The 17,681-nt window shown below is 44.5% G+C and overlaps 1 protein-coding gene across 2 annotated transcripts in view; it reads right to left on the bottom strand.

Annotated features, from left to right (window-relative positions):
* The window catches only part of SHISA6 (shisa family member 6), a 264,335-nt gene that overhangs the window by 120,087 nt on the left and 126,567 nt on the right, over positions 1-17,681 (bottom strand). The window lies entirely within an intron of this gene.

The raw sequence follows: 17,681 nt of genomic DNA, 5'->3' as shown, positions 1-17,681 counted from the left end.
TTCTGAGGCATCATGTCTTGAATATGCTATATATAAATAATTTGAATAAAGCCATTGCTAATTCCATCAACCTGACATTTCTTTTTTACTCACAGTCCAGGAGGGGCTTTGCTTCCAGGTAAAGAAGCTAAAGGCATCGCAGACAACTGGGTTTTAATCCATGGGTCCAGATCCATTTCTGCTGGATATTTCTATAGCCTTTGACAAGATCCTGACCTTTGTGCCATTGCCAGAAACAGACAAGGAGATGAAAAGGAAGGGTTATTTTCTGAAACGTGGATTAAAACTAAGTCTTGAAGGAATGTCAAGTGACCTGTTCTGCTGAAACGTGAAACACCTTTGCTCCAAAGACCCATCAGGTTTCTGAACGTACTTTATAAAATAGAGCACAGTTAATCCTGATGTGAACTCTGCCATTCAGACCTTCCTCGCATAAATCTGGTTCCTCTCCTTTGTTGGATGCAGAGTTGCAGGAGGCCACTCAAGCACAGACCTTCACCAGCAGGGTCTCATCTGGGACTGTTTAGATCTTTATGAGGAGCTCAGTTCATTTCTTTGATTTTCTTTCTCCCTGCCCTGTTTGCTTCCTTGGCAGGGGCGTACACCCTGATATATCTCCAGTGCTTCAGTAAAAAAGGTCCGGAGTAAGACTTCACTGTGAAGACACTGAGTTTTTCCATACACCCTCTGCACAGACACTGTCCACTCTGATCACCGCTCCCCAGCTCACCCATGCAGGGCATTTTTGAGCCATTTTTTCAAAATGATGTTTTTGAATCTCAATCAATAGCCACATTTAGAGGCCAAGAGGCACACACCCACCTCATCCCTCAGGAGGAGGTTTCTTCCAGGCACTGTCTTTTAGCTCATTTTCTGCATTTTTAGCAATACCTCCACAGTTCTACCTGACACTAGGGCCTCCCTTACTTCAGTTCAGTTTGAGCCAAAGGATTGTTTTAAATCTCAATTAACAATTTTTCCCTTCCCCTCTCTACAATGCCCTTTACCTTGTGGTTTTCCTTCCCTGTCCCAGTGGTCCCAGCACCACAGATGCCTCCCGCTGCCAGGGGAGAGCAAATTAGAGTTTTTCCTGTCTCATATGTCAGTGATAACTGTCAGGGGAGTCCTTGTTCCCATTGCAAGGAAGGCCATATGTTTGGCTCCCAAGCCAGAACAACAGCAAAATGCTGCTGATAGAAGTAATGTTTGACTGAATGTATTTAATTCCTTTAGTCTTGTGAATAGGTACCCATAGATAATCCTTTGTGCTCAGGCTGTGTGCCCTCACAGTCGCTCTAGTCTTAAAGAACTTGCAGATTGAAGAGGGCAGAGACAGAGAGCAGGGGGAACGGCAGTTCACCATGTAGAGAGGAGAAAACTTAGTTGTACGTGAAATAGAGGGTGGCTCTGCAGGGGTAGGACTCAGCGTTTGAATAACCAAAGTGAAGAGGCTCTTCAATGCAGTTGTGAGCAGGGTGAGCCCCACTCCTGCCAAGGTAGCTTAGCTCCCTCTGCACAGCACTGCACCCGCTCCCGATTCCAGTTCAGTATCGCACCTGCAGTTCTGTCCTACTTGGGATGCATTGCAGTACCACACACCACATTTTTCACCTTTCTCAAGCTTATTTCTTTTATCTTTCCCCTGCTCCCCATCACCAATCCACATGTGGGAACCTTTGCCGCTCCCAGAAGCTCTCCTTGACGCAAATCATCACAACCTGGTTCGAATGGTGTAGATTTAAGAGATTATGGATATAAAAATTAAAGGCATAGCACTAGTAAACTGCCCTACCACTGCTGCTGAACAAGTTTTTTGGTTTGTAACCACCTTTAGAGGCAAAATATTAGCTGAATATTTGCAACTGAAGCTGAGTGAACCAGTTCCAGGGAAGCAAAGGTGGTTAAAACTAGTAAAGGTCATGGCAGGAGTGCATGTTAGAGCATTTTTGAAAGGGAAACAGACCCTGCAGATAGAAGGGAAGATTTGTATAGTAGGATTTGGGTTTAACTTCTGCTTTATACAAGTTTTTTATTTATGCTAAATCGAGTTAGCAGGCTGGCATGCATAATACGATAGAGCATGCAAAATCAGGGAGGCTTGCAGTGACTGCATATAAGGAAGCGTGTTTTGTTCCTTGTCTCTAATGAAGCGTTAGTCTTGGCACAGCAGCGAGCAGTAAATGAATTAGCAATGCTACAATCGTTTGTGAACACGCCTATCAAACTCAGCAAATTGCCAAGCATTTGGAAAATTAGATAGATGGGGCTATTCCACATTGTGCTACAAAGATTTGGAGACCTTGAGAATGTGATGGTGAGAGCGCTGCAGCAAAGCAGTCCCTATAGTACAGTACGATCCAGCCCAGTTCTTTGTTTAGCTTAGGAGGGAACATCCGCAGCTTACATACTTCTAAATGAGCCTGCCCCCAACTCCCAGTTCAAAGGCAAGTGTTTCTGCCCCTCCGAGAAACCTGAAATTTAAACGTGCATCTACCGATAGCTTTTTCTGAGTTGGACGATTTTTTTCCCTGATCAGCAGGAGCAGGATTATGCCCTACAATGTGCGGTACCTGTAGGAACAGCTTAATCAGTCATCCCAAGGGCATAAAAGAAGCTGCCTTATCCCAGAAGAGTCAGGGGCTGGGGTGACAGGGTCTTTGAGACTTTGCTGTGGGTGAGGCAAGTGTGTACAGCACAGCTCAGTGCTAGAGTCAGGAAGGTCCGGGGATTTTAAGAAGTGCAGGCAGGACAGAGAGGGTTTTAAGATAGAACTGAGGTGAGTGGTGAAAAAAGAAAAAGAAAGTCTTTTGTTTGCCAGTGAGGCAAGTTCAAACTGACTACATCCATCCTCACAAAAAAAAGGTGGTGTTGGTTTTTTTTTTTTATTTCAGAACAATAGGAGCATTTTCCCATGACACCTTCAGTATTAAGTATTTTGATTTTTAACATTTGCTTAATTTGGCTGTTTTGGTGTAAAGGAGATGAAAAAAAAAATCTCTGCAGCTAAGGCAAGTCATTTTGTCTGTCAACAATTTTATGTTACTTTCCAGTTTGACCAGTGAACTGAAACAACACAGCTGTATTTCCTGCCTCTGCAGACTGGTGGGACCATGAGCAACTACAGCCATTATATTGTGCATTAAAGTTACTACTGGTCACCCTGGCCATTGCAGGGCTCTTCCATGGCTGTCCCCTAGCTTAGAGACAGTTTGAGTGTTTCTTTCCTTTATATACTTGTATGGGAGGCAGTGGAAAAAGGCCAAGCTCAGGCTCAATTCATGGCTTATTTTCTAGCACCATCTCAGTGTGAAAAATTCTTTCTAAGTCCCTTGGGGAGTAACCTAAAAGACCATCGATGCTCCATTCTTCTTGGTTTTATCCCAAGCTGACTCTGATGGTCATGCAGGAAGTCTTTCAAAACTTTCATGGCTCATTTTTTCCTAACCAGGAAATCTAGAAATTAACTTTTTAGTTCTTTTTAACTGAAAGACAATATCAGAGGTAAAACCTATAATCATTGCCTTCTAAGAACTGAGATTAAAAGCACACCAGATGTAGTGAACCTCTCAATCACATCCCAAGAAAGCAGAGAAAGCAGAGGGCAGACAGCAGAACAGTAAGGGTCTGAAGGATTTTCAGTGCTTTCCTTCACTGTAGGCTGCAGCTGCATTTTCTTCTCTCTGTGGGGTGTAGCTGGGTGGGAGTGCCACGTCTGTTTGTGTGGGAAGGAGCTCTGCTCCCATCAAAACTACCAGGAGTTAAGAGCACTGTCCTTAAGACCCAGCATGAAAAAGCTTTAAGAGACATTCACAGCAGAGATGTGCAGTTTGTTACACAATTGTAACCATATGGTTACAATTACATACAAGTATGTTTGCCTTGTGGAGAAGGACACACCTCTCTTTTTTGCACAAATGACCCAATTTACTAAGCATTTGCTTGAATTCTGCTGGGCTGGAGTTCTTTCCCTCCTAAGATGGGACCTCCATGAGTAATGGAAGTGGATATACACACACATGCCCAGAAGAAGTAAAAAGAAAGGTTCAGGGTGGCATTGCAGGAGCATCGTAGTCTTTGCAATGACAAGAGCTTAATATAACGTGTTGTCTGTTCTCTCTCTTAAATGAACTGACTGGCTAAAAATGTTGTGCAGAAAATAACAGAAAAAGTACTGAACACCAAGCCTGAATTTCTTACTGCAGCCTCCATCTCCAGTGGCTTTGAACCCAGCACTGCTCTGCCCTTGAGTTTGTACACAGTCTCCATGTGTCAGTTAAAAGCTTTCCTGTGGTTCTAGGCAGCTGGATGTATCTGAAGGCACGAAAATCCCTCAAGACTGCCCTTCTCCATAGGAACATGTCTTGGTTTTCATATCTAATAAAATGAGTGACTGATGGGATGTGTCCTTCTAAGGGACGAGTGGGGCAGTGTCCTCGTTTCAGCTGGGACAGAGTTAATTTTCTTCCAAGTAGCTGGTATAGTGCTGTGTTTTGGATTTACTACAAGAATAATGTTGATAACACACTGATGTTTTTAGTTGTTGCTAAGTAGTGCTTATACTAAGTCAAGGACTTCTCAGCTTCCCATGCTCAAGAAGCTGGGAGGGAGCACAGCCAGGACAGCTGACCCAGACTGGCCAAAGCCTATTCCATACCATATGACATCATACTCAGTATATAAACTCAGGGGAGTTGGTTGGGGGGCAGTGATCGCTGCTCAGGGATGGACTAGGCATCGGTCAGCGGGTAGTGAGCAATTGCATTGTGCATCACTTGTTTTGTATATTCTTCTTCTTCTTCTTCTTCTTCTTCTTCTTCTTCTTCTTCTTCTTCTTCTTCTTCTTCTTCTTCTTCTTTTCCCTTCCTTTGCTGTCCTATTAAACTGTCTTTATCTCAACCCATGGGTTTTACTTTTTTTTTCCCAGTTCCTTCCCCCATCCCACTGGGGCGGGAGAGGGTGAGCGAGCGGCTGTGTGGTGCTTAGTTGCTGACTGGGGCTAAACCATGACAGGCAGAAATCCATGGAATAAGTGCTGGACATACAGCAATTCAGAGCAGGACCATCCTGTGCCTCCACTGCCACACCATGACAAATGCCTTTGGTATCTTTCTGCAATTTCGAAAGAAGGTGTTCTCTGCAGGACACAGCTACTGTGTTTACCTATACCTGTGGGGTCTGGTGGGCTCAGTTTCCCAGGTAGCAAAAATAAATTGCATATGTGGCTTTCTCACACACAGATCAGAAAGGGGTACCACAGTAGTGCAGCAGGCAGCAGGACTACAGCTGCTTAGGGAGCAAGACATAACCCTAATAACTGATGTCAGCAGCCTTCGGGTCTTTAACATTTCCAAGTGAACGGTACCTTTGCTATCCATCCCGCACCAAGGCACCTGGTGCTGGCTGCAGCACAGCCTCTTTTCTCACGCAGGCACAGTCTATTAGACTACATAAAACAAGGCATCCCAAAGCCTCCATCCTAATTCTAAGCCTAAGAGGATGGGATATGCAGAGCAGAAATGACACAGGTCCAGACAGGTTCAGAACAGGGTTGGGATCAGGGCTATCCAGGCCTGCTGGCACAGGGACTGGAAGCAGAGTGAGCAGCAGCAGCAGAGAAGCTATGAAGCCCACGGTTTGACCATACACAGAGATCTATATCTCTGAGTGCACACTGCAAAAACAAGAACATGTCTTCTATTCACTCTGACCTGTTCAGTGATAAAGTGGACCTTGCAATGGGAGAGAAATCAGTGGAGCAGGAGTGGACCACATCCTAGCTGTGACACATTACACTCATGAATGAAATGAGTTCTGGGACAAAGCTTGTCATTAACAACATGCCAGCAATTTTCTCTTTCTGCAGTCTCAGCTCAGGCACTGAAATCTGGTTTCTAGGAAATAGCTGTTATCTAAGAACTCTAATGAGAGACCAACGTGCTCGCACAACCCTCACACAACCCCCTTTTCCAAAGCCATGGCCCCTACAATAAATCTTTCATGTTCCACAGTGTGTCTTCCCAAGACTGAACTTTTACTTAATCTTTATAAAAAAGAGCTGGAAAGCTATGAAACACCTGCAGATACCCCTTTCACTGCGGTGAACTCGTTAACATGCAGATCCACATCACACTGAATTCACAGGATGGCTTCCCGAGTTCAATGGACTCTGGACCAGCCTCTTACTGAACAAATGAAGCAAATACTCCTCTTCTCCAAAATACACTCTAAAAAAATGATTGCCTTCCTAATGTTAAATTGTGAAGCTCAGGCCACTATTTATGGCTGGGATTCTTCCTATATATAATCATACTTTATTGTTTTCTAATGAAATGCATGGTCTAGTTAAATGAACACAAATGGAAGCAACAGTGCTGTAGACGAGAAAGCAGGAGGGATATATAATTAATGTGACCATTGGAAAAAAGCTGTGTGATATCATTCCATCAATTATCAGCCTCTAATAATTCTGTCACCAAGTAAATGAAAGCATTTTATCAATTAGTGCCAATTGTTTCCCCATAGAGACCACTGAATACTGCTGAAAACCAAATCATAACTGCAGCAATATAGAAAGAAAAGGAGAGAAACACAGGACAAGTCTGAAGAGAGCTACCCTCTGTATTGCAGTGATAGTCACTTAACTAGGCTCCACTGAAGGCAGTGAAAAGATTTGAGGCATAAAGTATAGCAATAAAGAATTTTTTGGGGAGTAATCCAGTGATTTGGGTTCAGGAGATCAAACTTCATTTCCTCACTGGCAGAGGTGTCTAGGTTGGCCATATCATGGTCTGGCCTGGACCATCCAGCTCCATTAGGGTTCACTCCCTAGTTGGAGGGGCATCTATATTGTGGGAAATGGCACTAAACTGCCTCCACAGGACAGACATGTTCTCTATCTTTGTGAGGCCAGTGACCTCTTTAAAACCAATCACATCAATAGCATTTCAGGTGTGTGAAAACCTGCAGTTTATAGTGCCAGTGAAAGAAGGATTCTTCTCTCCTCTCTCTAAATTATGATGGCACAGATATCTGACCTACCCATCTGAGCTTCTTTTGAGTAGGTGGAGACAAACACTTCCCTGAAGAGGCTTATCTGCCCTATAAGTCATGTCCTTTGCTTCCTCTGATGTCCCCAACTAGCTTGATTCAGTATCTGAATTGCAACGTCTCATTTTGAACAGAAGCCCATCATGGTGAAATTCACACTTGCAGGGAGAAGTCTTTGGGACCTTATGCTCCAACTACGCCAGCCCTGCAGCAAGGTCACAGAAGGTGTGCACGGCAGGGTCGGCTTGGCCACAGAAGGCTGTGCACCTCCCGAGAGAAGAGGACTGTGAAGCAGCAGAGAGAGGTACTGACTGGAAGTAAGATTCGGGAATCTGTAATTGCATATCCAATGGGCTTCACATCCCATAACAGGCACGGAGGATCTGCAGCTGCTATTCTCTGATATACCCTGAAGTCATGGTTAGGGAAAGACTGAAGCAATGTTTTAACCTGCTGGTGTGACTGCTGCCCCTGCAGAGGCTGGAAACCCTTCATGGAGATGTTTGTGAATACTCAGCAAGAAGCTGTCTATTCAGAGGGATTTTCTGTCCTCCTCTCAGGATGGGAGGCTGGTATTTGACTTCATTATCTCCTAACTTAAAGTTCAGGCCATCTGGCATCCCGGTGTGCAAACAATCTTGTAAATTAAAAGGAAAAATATGGTCATGATTCCCTTACGGCTATAGACATGCAAGCTATTAAATAACTGGTGATGTGCAGAATGTACTTGGAAAGAAACAAAGTTGGTTCCCAATATCCCACCTCCAGCAGGTAAAGCAGCATTTTATGAACGAAGGTGACTTGAAATATAGCTGACCTTCTTCCTTTCTGGTGTGTTTTCCTTCACCGACTTACTGCATGGACTACTGATCCCCCTTGAGCTGGATACAGTGCTGGTGACTCAATGTCAAACAGTTGTAATTTTGTAGAACTGTCCTTAGGGCTTTATGCCAGCCTTTTGAGATAATTTCCAACAGGTTCACTCTTCACCTTAGTCCAGGAGCTAATTTTGCTCTCTGTTGAACCCACAAAACTTTTTCCACTTCATTTTCTTTAACTAATCTGGAAAAGTTTCTTCATAAAATCTTTTAAATTACCACCCTCTTCACTCCTTTCTTCAAAGTCCTACCTAGTATATTTGGTGCCATGCTGCATTTTTCACGAGACTGCTATTTTATTTAAGAGCATTAGCAATTTCAAAAGATATATAAAGATGAAAGATCCTTGCATGTTTTAATGAACCTCAAAATGAGCTTTAGAACAATTTGATTAGAAAGCTCTCAAAATCTCAAGCACTCCCTTGGGACTGAGCCATAATGAAGGTAATAATTAGCAAGATCAAATTTTAAAATTACTTATTCCATAAATATATGTTTTACTCCTGGTACTTGGAGCTAGAGCCAAATAGGTAAAGGTCTGGAGAAGTGGAACAAGGCTAAGAACATACAAAGAAATGAAAGTACAGATGTCTTGCCTCCACAGAAAAAAATAAAATAAGATGGTAAGAAAAAAAAGAATAGCTTTGTGCCTACTAGCAAAATCAAAGATGAGACTGGGAGGAGTGGAGCATCCCACCTTGACCACGTGCTGAGGATACAAACACAGGTTGTGACGTGACATCCCCATGGCTTGGGAGAAGCAGGGGCTGTACTGTGCTTTCTTTCTCTGTTCTGACTCATCAGGAAGAACAGACACAGCACTGACAACAGTGCAATACTGTACAGGTTTCTGTCTTCCCATCAGTAGCTTCTTATTGAACACCATTTACATTATTGTGACCAGTCTCACCATGTGATCACTTAGATGACAAAAGTATTTACAGTGAGATTCCACTGTAATTCAGCATTAGCTTGCCAACAGAGACTGTTCTGCTGGGGCAAATTACCTGGTGAGGTCCTGACAGCAAGACTCCTCTCAAAGCAGAAGCCAGTATTTCCAGTCTCTGTTACTGTGCCTCCCATCTCTGCCCTACAGGAGTGTGGACTGTAGGAGTCATTCTCCTTTGCACAGTCCCTGGAGCTAGCCTGGATCACTGCAGCTCCTCCTGTCAACTTAGTAGAGGAGCGTCCTTTGTCATCCTCTGGGACTGGCTGGAAACAGTGACAGTCCACAGGGAGAATAACCCAAGCAGAATACTTAATAATTAGAGGCTAGGCTGTACAGGACAGTGATGTCTTCCTCAGAGCCTAGGAGGTCTCAAACCTTTTGTTCTGCTGTTGTTGTTCTATGCTTAGCATGCAGATCCAGAAAATTCTCCCAAATCTTTGTTCTGCATCAATTTGAGTTTTGCTCCCAGGACATCTTTTCTCACTAGGCTGGTGTGGTAAGTATCAAGAACTGTGATATTGCTTTGGCACCGTCATAAACAAGTAGCCTTAAGGCTGGAGCAGCTCTACAGGACAAGCTCCAGTATGACCCACTGGACCACTCAAGAAACCTCCAGTGCATGCTTCGGACTTCAGTGTGCCCTGGAGGTGCTCCCCTCTCTGCTCCATGGACGACCTCAGAACTCTGTGCTGAGCCTGGCTACATTTACCTATTTCATCTGCCTGTACCATCCTTTCACATGCCCAGCACCCAGCCAACACGGAGATCCATGGCCTATCCTGCTTAGCAGGGCCCCAACGCTGCCTGGCTCAAGGACTCTGAGGACTTGTAGGCAGCTACAGTTCAGGCTGAGCCCAGACTTTCTACATGGGTGAGCCCTCCAACGGCAGAAGAACATGCATGCTTACAGGTAGCAGAAGGAAAGCAGCTTGAGAAGAGGTCCTGGCAGCTCTGCTTGCACAGCTGGAGCAGGGAGAGGCAGTGCAGCACAAGGAGCAAGCTGTATGTGGGAATTTCACTTGCTTTCCATGAGATTAGCTGTTCCTCTAAGTATTAAAATGTCTCTTTCTACTAAGCTGTTGAATGTGTCACCAGTGACAGCAGGTACCAGGATTCTAATAAAGAGCTGTCTTGAAGGAACTGCAGTTTCCCCTTTGTTTCCCATTGAAACCTCGTGTCCTTTAGAAATTCAGGTCTGCAGCTATCATGCCAAGATGCAGTGGCTCCAGCACTGCCAAAGCAGCACAAACTCATGGAAGAGCTCCATCCCCTGGGCCTGAGACTGCATCTCCATTGCTGATCTGCAGTACCATCCATAACCCTTAGAAAGCTTTTTACATGGATTGCTAAATGTGCCACTACCCCGGCTGCATACAAACCACCTTTCTGACAAACAGCAGCCAAACCTGACACTTCTGCTGGTCGCTTGGGAGATAAAGCCCACCAGAGTGTATGTTTGCATCGTAGTTTCTTGATGCTGTGGTAGAGATTAATCAATCATGCCAACTCTTCAGCTTGCTCTGTAATTTAACCACTTGCAGTGTTTTGTGCTACTGCTGTTTTCTGCCTGGTTAAATGATCTTCTGCAGTCCAGGTCACCTGTAGCTTAATGCACTGCCTGAGCTTTGCGGCACCAATTATTAATATTTTTAACTATCTTTTCAATGGTTTGCTTCCTTGATGTCCAGCTGATGGTGCTGGATAGACTGTTACTGACTTGCATGCCTCTATATTGCAATGACCAGCCTGTATTTCCAGCTCTTCAGAAATTCATGTGTAGCTCCAGGCTGGAGTTATGTCCTATGGTCAGCAACAAGGTTGTTCTGATACAGGAGTCGCTGGGTGTTGTGACTCCCCAGACACGGGAGGGAAGGGAGCCAGCAGGGCGTACAGAAATCAGTCTCACTTATCAGCCTTGCTCCACACCAAGTGCAGGTCTGTCCTGCGACAGAAGCCCTAGTCATAGCTCAGCTGTGAATTATTCCCAGAGCTTTTCCTCCATGGAGTTCCAAGGTACGCATGTGGCAGTTCCCAGTTCTATGTATCTGTTATGCAGCCCCTAGAGTCAGGTGAACTGATCACCCTGGATCCTGGAAGGGTTCTGAACCCAGTTTTCAAGGGAGGGGATCATCCTTGGAGGCAAACACGAAACTGTATCCCCTTGTCTTATTCTACTTTTACAATTTTCTCTGTCTGTCTTATCACTGTCCTTCTTGGTACCTCCTACCCTTGCTGCTGGCAGGTGCTAGTGGAAGACCTCTCTGCTTGCAGATTACCCGGCCCTGTGTGCCTTGTTATTAAGCATGCTGGACAGAAGTCTGTCCATTAATTTCCTTCTGTTGTGCACAAAGTCAGGATGAATACTCTTTAGAAAGACAGAAATGTTTCGCTCCCTATGAGCAACTGAACTTTGGGGCTTTGTAAAGCCACCTAGAGAAAACGGTAGAGCAGCAGGACAAATGGCAGCCAGGAGCTAGGCCAATCAGGGAGAGTCTGGGAAAGACACGGGGGGGCCAGCCTGCACAGCTAAGCCTCAGAGAGAGGTAAAAAAGGATATTTCCTAGGAATTAGAGTGGAGTTTGTGCAGTCCTGGAATTGACTGAAAATATAGGTTTGGCTATTGCTCTTCCTAGTGCATCACAAATGACCTTCTTGAAGCTTTCCAGCCGGGGCTATGACGTCTGCCTCTTCCCAGTGATTGACTTCAATAAAGAAAGAGTAACTCTTGCTTCCTGGGGCCTAAGAGAATTTCTTCTTAGTAGCACTGACTTGTGCTTTCGGCACCAAATTCTCAGTTTCTTTCCCTATTGACTACACTGGCACCTGCACACGCATAGCACAGACTTGTGACAAAAATGTAGAAGAGAATAGTTCAGCTACAGTCCTCCCTCACTGGGACTGCTTCATGTAGACAAAAAAGAGGCACTGTTTCAAAAATAGGATGATCAATTTTTGACATAAAAAGGCACCCAGCTCCATCTCGGGTTGTGCATAAAATTATCTCTTTTTTTTTTTTTCGTTACCCCTCTTTCTCATAAGAAAGATCTCACCCCAGGCTATTTTGAAGCTCCAATGTGTTGCTTTTCATTCATATTTTTCAATGTACTACTGAAACATGTGCACTTCTGAAATTTCATATCTGAAATGTGTGAACTGCTTTCCACTGAAAGGAAAGCCTGAATTTCTGAGGACCATTTTCATTTGTCCCGTTTTGAGGTGAAGTAGTAAGGGGGATGCCCAAGGCATTCACAAAACAAGGGAAACATCACCGAATTAAGCAGTGTGCATGAATATGTGGTGATGAGCTGTGAACTGCCTTGCAACAGTTATGCCTTCCCTAAGAGGAGTGGGCATGAATTTGTTAATCTGCCATGAACAGGGGAAGAAAATACGAATGTGTATATCTTCATTCCCTGGGGTGCCACAGCAAATGGGACAGGGCAGGGACTGCAAGCCCTGCGAAGGGGCAGGCTGTGGATGGTATTGCTTTGAAGAAAGACAACCATGAGGTCAAAAGAGCATGCTTCCAGAGAGCGTCAAGGACTCAAGCAGACAGTAACATCACAGCCATTGTGCAAGCCTTGTGCTGGCTCATTTATGTGGATTCTGATCCCTCATGTCCAAGAAGTTCCCTCTGACTTGGAGCTCTGCAGGACAGTAGAGGATCAGGTCGGCGTAAGGGCTTCTGAGGATTAAGATCTTAAATGGGGATTTGAAGACAAGAAGAAAGATGGAAAAGCCTCCTGCTCTTGAACCCCAAACCACCACTAAAAGCAGCCTGGCAGATCACTGAAGACTTGAATGGAGGACAGAAATAAAACCGAGGAAGGAAACCTGGGAAAGCTTTGATGAGGAGGTAAAAATAAGACGAAGAAAGGAGCTGCCATGCAGAAAAACTGTGAGATGCTAGGGTTGAAGATTCCAGTGAGCAAAGCCTTATTTCTGCCACTGAGAGCTTGGACAAGTTTCACCAGCTCTCCCTGTGTTTCTCCCCACCAGCTGTGTGTTTGGACTGTCTGTTCTGCAGGCCAGGGGGTGTCTTTCTGCTGTGTATCGCCAGTGCCCAGCCTAGTCCCAGGTGGGGCCCCTCAATGTTACACTGACTGTAGTAATTCCCCTACACACAGCTCCTCCGGGCTCAGCTAGCTGAGTGCGTTTGGAGGGGACCCACATGGGTTTTCTTCTGATCTGTGCTTGTTTAATGAGGCATTCCAGTTTCATAGCGGTTTATGTTTTGCTGAGGCCACAACAATATGAGGAGGAACACAATGCCTTTGTTAGCAGGGGTTGAAATTTCAGCCTGCTGCTTTCCAGATCTCAGAAACATTTGGGGGACATTTCTACACAGCATGCAAAAAAGCTAGGTGTGTGCTGGTCCTCAGCACCAATCCATTTCCTTAAACAGCATCATTCTCCGCCTAATGTATTAAAAATACTTTTTTTAGTGATTTAAAAGGAACATTCTAAAATACAGGACTGTTTATGTTACAGTAACCATGGTCTAGAATGAGCAGTGTTGCAAAGAGATTGCATAGATTATACGGCATGTAATCATCTTTAACCTTTCCTGCCTGTTAAATTGGTTCATTTCCTTTCATTCATGTATCTGAATTACTTTTATGTAAATATATACTTTTCTTGGCTTGTTTTCATGCTTATTTTTTTGTTTAAAAACAAAAGCAGCAATTAAAGAATGATAAAGACATTACTAAGTAGATCATATGATGGTTTCCCTTTAGAAAGGAAAGTGTTATCACTCTATGATTCAAGGGACTTCAGCTACAGTATCTCAGAGAGCGAATTAAATGTTTTGTAAGCTACTTGTATTAAATTTCCTGACTTTCCTATTAAATCCCCAGCATTTCTGCTTCAGGAAAGGGTGGAGTGTGAGTATGGCACAAGACAAGAGAAAGCAAGTTCAGCCCAGGGCTGTGCTATCATGCGTGTGCTTGGAGGAAGCAGAGCCCCTGGGAGTGACAAAGCAGTAGTCAATGTGAAGGCAGGGAGTTTCAATAAGAAAGCAAGAATTTGGGGACCCTCCTGATTTCCAGTAGCAGCCCCCAGGGGATGGAGCAATTTAGAAACTGGTTTGGCTCAGGAAGGGAAAACCCAGAGAAGGAAAGCATTGGGAAAAGCAGTCCCTCAGTTCAGACAATGGGAGAGTGTGAGGCTGCTAACAATACCTCTTGGCATGGCCAGAAATAAGCACTGGAGTTGCCTTGTGTCCATATCCAGCACATGGCAATAGTGGTAACTGTGAGAAGGGACCGGAGGGGACAAGGAGCTGGGATGCCCCCTCTCCTCCCTTTGAACCTCATGATGCTCTTTGGTTGATGCCAGCACTTGGAGTCTGACAGTGCTGTTTGGCAGAAGCTCCAAAATATATTTCCTCAGCTTTCTCCCTCTGAGAGGGCCTCCAGGACCTGCTGTCTGGCATCAGCTGTGGCTGTGACCTCCAATAGCTGCAGCAGCCAGCTCCTGCAGTGCGTGTGCTGGTTGCATGCTAAACTGGGTGCTCTGGTCATCTCCACTCCAGGCTAGAAACTGCAGCCAGGACTGCTTTCACCTTCCTCCCAGAAACAACCCAGAGCCTCTTCTGTGCAGATACACCCATTAGAGAGCAGGTCCTGGCATTTATTCCCAAGAGGTATCAGGAAGGGTTTGGTGAATGTAATCCACTCTGTGCTGATCAGATCCCCAGGTCAGCAGGACCAGTCCTGATTACATGCTATCATAATAAGGAGGGCTTGTGTTGTTAAGTCACTGAAGATGCTCAGATGGGAAGCTGGTGATCAGTCCTAGTTTGTTCAATTACCAGGCTATATTAATCTCCAATAGAGAGTGCTTCACAAGCTCAGAGCTGGAGCTACCAGGCTACATAGCATGGCACTAGGCTGGGTTGCTACCAAATGTTTCAGCTATGTTTCAGTCCCCCATTATTTTAAAGCACAGCTCCTTTCTTTCTATAGTCCACATAGCTCTATTTTCTGACTCACTGTTGGCATTAGTAGATAACAGATGTTCTTCAGCTCCAATGTTGTGTCAGTGCTGATTTATGGGTTTGATTGGGAAGCTACATTGCAAGAAGGTCTCTACCCGGACTCACCCTGGGGAAGCAGGAATGCAGCGTCTTTAAAATTGTGAATGACAAAGGAGGAAGTGAAGACACATTATTCACACTTTGTCAAAATGCAGGCGTGAGAGGTTACCCAAAGAAATGATCATTTCAGCATGTTTAAAGAAAACAGAAGGAAGCATTTTTTCATGCAGCACCTGATTATGCTGTGGAAGTCATTGCCACAGAAAGGAAAAAAAAAAAAAGACAAAAAAAGCGCAGGAAATTGAAAAGCAGATTAGACAGGCAAATAACCACATGACAGTCCAGGTACAATGTCAGGTGTAGAAATCTCTAAATGCCTCGTTATTGGGAGTGGTAGGAGGGGTGCAGAGACAAAATTCTGTGCTTTCATGAGTCTTACACTTTTTTTCTAAGGCTCTCCTGTCAAAGAAGGGATATGGGCCTGAATGGGACTAGATAGGTCTGTATGAGACTCCTGACCAAGGAGAACTACTCCTGTGCTACTAAGAAGCAGGGCACACAGTGAGTTTACAAAAAGGGAAATGCTTTCTGTAATACCTCAGGAAAACTCAGGTGTCTGGGTGGGTGGTTTGTGCTGACAGCAACAGATCTAAATTTGATGATAACTTCTATATAGAAATCACAGACCTGAAATTACCTTATGCTCACATTCTGGCATATATATGATCCACATTACAGTCAGATAACAGTCACCTATAGTAAGCTTGTAGAAATAGTAATGTGATGACTGTGTCTTGACACAGAATCATAGAATCGTTTAGATTAGAAAAGACCTTTAAGATCATCAAGTCCAACCATAACCTATCACTGCCAAGTCCACCACTAAACCATGTCCCTAAGCACCACACTGCCCTGTCTTTTAAATACCTCCAGGGACGGGGACTCAACGACTTCCCTGGGCAGCCTGTTCCAGTGTCTGACAACCCTTGTGGTGAAGAAATTTTTCCTAATATCCAACTTAAACCTCCCCTGGTGCAACTTGAGGCCATTCCCTCTTGTCCTATTGTTTATTACTAGGGAGAAGAGACCGACCCCCATCTTGCTACAACCTCCTTTCAGGCAGTTGTAGAGAGAGATGAGACTTGTGCTCTAGACATCCACTTATGGGTTGAAGTGGAGACTTTTAGAGCTAAAGGAAGCCTGTATGAGCAGGGCCCATGATGAGCAAGTGGGGGACTGGAGACGCTACTGAGACACAGCAGCCCTACAACAGCAGTGCAGCCCTCATCAACCCTCATTGGTACCAGCAGGGATGGTAGCGCAGCCAGGTGGACAAAGTGCCATTTAGACAATGTTATCTGGCTAGTGTTTCATTTTAGTCACTAAATCATCTCATCCAGTCACTACTGACACGACAGAGTCCTTCTAGGTGCTCAGTTCTCCTAACCAGTTAGGAATTTGGAAAGATAAAATCCACTCGACTATACTTTCAACAGGAAAGTCTGATATTATTCCAGAAATTGTAATGTGGAAATGGTTGATAGGGCCATTGAATAGTGGTGCTCCTTTTCTACACAAGCACTTCATCCAGCCTTGGTTTACAATGTTCATCCACCCCCCCCTGAAGCCCCTGTCATGAGGCAACCTACCCTCCAGCTCCACCAGCTCCCCACATCCCCTGCGCTTCACTTTCACACTCAGGATAGAGGAAAATTAGAGAGAGAACTCTGCTTTTTCACATGATAGTTTGCTGTATGATATGAATTATCGCTGTCACTGCAGAGGTTATTTGCAATAAACAATTTTTGCTACTCTTCAATAGCTAAGCTAAAACCACCTAATCAATATCTTTGCCTGGGACTTGCTTAATAGCTCATCAAGCCATGTGTCATTATTGTTGTACAAGCAGTACGGACAGTGTGATTTTGATAACAATAATCATGGAATATGTATGAATTCCAGTGAAGCACCCCACTAATGAATGTCTCCAGGTTGGAAAGTAAATCACACAGCAGAGAGACAGACAAGTGGATATTTGAAATAGTCCCAGAAGTACTTAACAGCCTCTGAGCATTGAAACAGCCATTGAATGAATGGTTATAAAAAGCCAAGAAGCAAGTAATTAGGGGCTGTCATGATGGGCTGAAGAAACAAGAGCAAGTTCCAGTGGCTGGCCTGTCCTACACTGGAGACATGCAGATTTTAATTGATTTTGCCCATGTTGGTACAGATTCACTTTTCTGATCACTGAGACGCTTCCAATAACAGCCAGTTTGGGACTTTGCCTATCAATACCCGCACAGACGGTAGTTTGGCTGTGTGCTGAGAAGCCAGTTATACTTTGAGGCTGGACTTCATTTACCCAAACACCAAACTGCTGCCAGCAGCTTGCACAGTGAAAGAGAGCTGCTTTCTGTTCCATTTGTCATTGTCCATCTGTGTTTCTGATGGTTAGTGTTGGGAAGACGGGGAATGGATGGAAAGCCAAACTTTCTGAATAACAGAGCTGAAGTCTATTTCCATTTCCACCTGCATTAGAGGAAACTGGCAGGAGGCTGCCCTGGCCAGAGAGAGGAGGGGAGCAAATCCATGTGGTTGTAGCGACTCAGCAGTGATGAGGATGGAACCAGACTCTTCTCATCAGTGCTCAGTGAAAGAACAAGAGAAAATGAATATAAAATTGAAATACCATTTAAATTCCATTTAAACACAAGAAAAGCTTTTCTTCTTGTCATATCCTGAACCCAGCTGGACACAATCCTGTGGA

The sequence above is a fragment of the Nipponia nippon genome, unplaced genomic scaffold (genome assembly GCF_047370975.1).
Source record: "Nipponia nippon isolate SJK-2023a ecotype South Korea unplaced genomic scaffold, ASM4737097v1 scaffold_14, whole genome shotgun sequence".
Taxonomy (NCBI): domain Eukaryota; kingdom Metazoa; phylum Chordata; class Aves; order Pelecaniformes; family Threskiornithidae; genus Nipponia; species Nipponia nippon.
The sequence above is the reverse complement of the archived record's forward strand: the minus strand, read 5'-3'. Positions and strand labels throughout refer to the sequence as shown.